The sequence below is a fragment of the Anarhichas minor genome, unplaced genomic scaffold (assembly GCF_050575085.1).
Source record: "Anarhichas minor isolate MPS153535 unplaced genomic scaffold, ASM5057508v1 ptg000042l, whole genome shotgun sequence".
NCBI classification, from domain to species: domain Eukaryota; kingdom Metazoa; phylum Chordata; class Actinopteri; order Perciformes; family Anarhichadidae; genus Anarhichas; species Anarhichas minor.
Genome location: NW_027466488.1, coordinates 808,976 through 812,536, shown reverse-complemented (window position 1 = coordinate 812,536; position 3,561 = coordinate 808,976). Strand labels below are relative to the sequence as shown.

The 3,561-nt window shown below is 39.8% G+C and overlaps 1 long non-coding RNA gene across 1 annotated transcript; it reads right to left on the bottom strand.

Moving 5' to 3' along the window:
* Positions 1-628: 628 nt before the first annotated feature.
* On the bottom strand, positions 629-2,380 carry LOC142970021 (uncharacterized). The gene is made up of 3 exons (XR_012959154.1): positions 2,262-2,380; positions 1,406-1,455; positions 629-1,211 (listed from the first exon to the last, which is right to left on the bottom strand). It is a non-coding gene; the product is annotated as an uncharacterized LOC142970021 (long non-coding RNA).
* Between the last annotated feature and the right edge of the window lie 1,181 nt (positions 2,381-3,561).

The window sequence follows — 3,561 nt, the reverse complement described above, 5'->3', positions numbered from 1 at the left end:
GTCTTTGGCCGTCATCTTAGGCACACTGAAAAAAATAAATAAGTGACATTTACTTGAAAAAAAGCTAGGTAACAATTTGCACTCAGAAATTCTGAGTAATTTTTACTCAAGTTATTCTCAAGTTAAGTTTACTTACTAGTAAGAATTGATTTTTATCCAAAATTTGCAAGTAACTTTTACTTGCAAATGTCTTCCTTAGACATAAAATGTACTTAGCCTTTTATAGTAATCTTTACTCAGGCTACCTTTGCATCTAATTACAAAACCCCAGTAAAACTCAATTAGGTGTTTCATGTATATTTAACTAGCTTTTCTTTACTTTTTCTGTTGAGAAATATTAAGTAATATTTACACAATATATCTTTTATCTACTACTACTCTACACAACTATTCAAATATGAATGTTGCATTTTTTAAACTGGGCTACTGTTATTTAATAAAATTGTCTTAACATAAGGCTTCTACAAAACATGAAACATCTTTTAAACTGCAGCAGCTTTACTTGTTAACTGGTGAAAGAGGTCACTGCTGACAGACACAAATACCAACATATATAATCTGGTTGTCATTGCCAGACAAAACATTTCTAAATCAGTGCTGCCAATAAGAAATTTAAGGACACAAACGCTTAGTCATTTAACAAACACTTTTAATTTGAAACAATGGGTATTGCTTGACAACACTTAGATACACATAGATATAGCCCATGAGCAGAAGGCAAGCCTTTGCCACACTTTGACAGTCATCAAGAACCTCTTTTCCCTCGATGACGACGAACACGATTGTCAGGAGTGAAGCCTTTCTGTGTTGCATTTCCATGGATGACAAGGATCTTCATGACATGTTGAGCATAGTCCTCTTCAATGACATCTTTGAAATTCAAATTTACTAATGTTCATTTTTACGTATCGAGTCTGATGTGTTCTCAAAAAAGGACAATAGTGGGGGAAACTAACAAAAATATTGAATGTGTTCAAATGCGTCATTATGTATCTATTCTCAGTGTATATGAGCCCAACACAATTTTATATAATATTAATATATGATATCTAAACTTTACCAGGCTGGGTGATTCCAGCATGGGTCTTGGTTCCTGCAACTCCGCCCTTTGTCCCAAGTATCTCCAGAAAGTTGGTAGTGCAATTGTCGAATTTCGACAAAAAGGTTCACTCCAGATGAACTGTGGTTATTCTTCTGAACTCCTCATTGATCTGAAACAAAAGACAATAAAAAACATGATCAAGATGAGGCACCTTGCTAAAACAATGAATGCAGTAGTCCTCCCAGTATAATGTACTATTGAGCAGCAACACAAACTACGGCCTTCAAAATGGATCAGGGTGTTTTTCTAAGACTTCAAATGTATATGTCAAGTTAAACTATAACAGTACTAAGTTGATTTTACCTTGCGTCAACTGTTGATGTCAACTTGCTGAGTCAATGTCGTTTAATATCCTGTGAAATATATAGAGAATTATGTTAAAACATGAACACACAACATTACATCTGAATTTGGCTTAAGTCTTCATATCGATAGCATGTTTTATCCCCACACAAAAAAACAGCACATAACCAAGTCACCATAACGTTAATACACAGCAGGCCTGGTCATGTTGATATGCGACACTAACTCAACACAGTACTGGCATCTTGTTTCATGCCCAAAGCCTTCATCATCAAGGACACCACATTGGATAGAGACATAAGAGACAAGTTTAAAACTGATGACAGAAATATAAGTTACTGTAAAAATATGTCAGAATATGATAGTGACAAAATAATGTTAAGTGTATTAGACTCGCTCTAAAGTCACTAATTCCACCACATATGGGATATTTTTTAGCACATTTCCCTCAGTCGACCTCGGCGACACTTGAGGATGTGAGAGAAAGCGCGCTGTGTGCGTGACTCAGCACAGCAAAGCACCTGTGTGGCAGAAGTGGGCTTCACTTAACCGAAGTAATTCAGCCCCCCTCCCCCCCACGTCGACGGAGCGCAGCCGGTCGAGCACCATGTCCCCAGGCCAACAACTTTTCAAGGGAGAACCCTGTAAAGTCGCAACCAAAACCACCAAAAACAGCCACAAAATGTAGCGCCGTGAGCCATGTCTGTAATGCTGTCCCAAGTTAGCTAGCATCATAGCCTAACTAGCTAGCACGCTAAACTGACCAGTTCGCTACTCTTCAATGTTCACAACTCAAACACCGACTTGACCGAAGGCTCAACAGCAACGTAGAGCATTAATTAAACATATAACCTACCCCAAAGGCTCCCGTCCATGAAGTTCCTCTCCTCAGGTGAAACGCTGCCGTCCTTGTTCAGGTTCTGCTGTTCCGTCGTCTCGTTGACGAAAGGAGCGCGAAATCTCCTCTGACGTCACCCCCTGAGTACGCGCTATAGGTTGCCAGGTTTTACTCGTATTACCCAAGTACATTTTACTTTGTTGTGTCAGGTAGTGCATTCAATACAGTAGTTTAGTAGATAGTACTTGGTGTGAATGATTACAATTTACTTATAAAAATGAGGATACATAATTACAAACAAATACCAAGTAACACATTAAGTAAAAGGTGATATTTTAAAGTAAAAGCACTGAAATGATAATTTCTTGTAAAATTTACAAAAATAATCGAGGTAATAATTACAGGGCCAAAAATTCATTTTTTTCAGTGCAGATACATCTTGAAATGCGATCAAATTTTAAACAGAATATACCTCCTACTCATTTGATGTCTTTGTCATATCAGTGGAAGTGTAGACTAAAGTGTCACCCTCGTCCCTGTACTTTATTTTATCGCCTGTGTACTTTACCCTCTTTTAGCAATCTCAGTCTCCTTGGTGCTGCAGGTGTATAGGTCTCTCTCTCTCTCTCTCTCTCTCTCTCTCTCTCTCTCTCTCTCTCTCTCTCTCTCTCTCTCTCTCTAACCTTTCCCTCTGTGCATGCACCTCCAGGGGCTCTCATTTGAGGTTTGACTTTTATGTTCCCTCTCAACTGAATTGACCACCAGAAATGTGAAACTTTGTTAAGTGAAACGCCCCCGGGGAAGCCATGATGGCAACCTGCAATCTGGCTTTGTGGCGTCTTGTCTGCTGAGAGGAGTAAAGCAAATGGTGAAAGAAAAACTGAGAACCCAAGAGGAAATGGGTTAACCAGAGCCGACGGGTGCATGGAGATATGTGTGTGTCTTTCTTTCTGTCTGTCACTGCATGTGTGTGTCTGTGTCCGTCTTTGTGTGTGCGTGCCTCAGGAGGACTACTTGCCCGGGGACAGGGGGGCTCTCAGGATGGATTTGTCAGAAGCCAGGGGCAATGCTGCGCACCATTAGGATCAAGGTTGCTATTTCAGGATGCTACCTGCTGAGGGATGTACTCTGCTCCCAGTTTTGATGGCCCCTCCGCCCAAGTCCATTAAGCAAGGCAGAGATGGCCTGTTCTGCTGCTGAGTACCTAGGATGGGACCAAGAAACTGACCAGTCATTTTAGTTCACATATTTATATGTTTACGACATCAGTAACCACATATTTTCATGTTTAAGAATCATTGGGGTTTTCTCTTCACAT